The following is a 271-nucleotide window of genomic DNA, read 5'->3' as shown; positions in this document are numbered from 1 at the left end:
CTGAGAATTTCGGCTCAACTGCTCTGCCGCGACTGAAACACTGCGTGTCCGGCTGGCGTTGCATAATTCTAGATCACTTCCGACCGCCTTGGGAGCTGATAATTTCGGCTCAACTACTCTGGCGCGACTGAAACACTGCGTGTCCGGCTGGCGTTGCATAATTATAGGAGACTTCCGACCGCCTTGGGAGCTGAGAATTTCGGCTCAACTGCTCTGCCGCGACTGAAACACTGCGTATCCGGCTGTCGTTGCATAATTCTAGGACACTTCC

The sequence above is a fragment of the Amblyomma mixtum genome, chromosome 1, assembly GCF_055824585.1.
Source record: "Amblyomma mixtum isolate Tamu chromosome 1, ASM5582458v1, whole genome shotgun sequence".
In the NCBI taxonomy this organism is placed as follows: domain Eukaryota; kingdom Metazoa; phylum Arthropoda; class Arachnida; order Ixodida; family Ixodidae; genus Amblyomma; species Amblyomma mixtum.
This window is presented reverse-complemented; position numbering follows the sequence as displayed.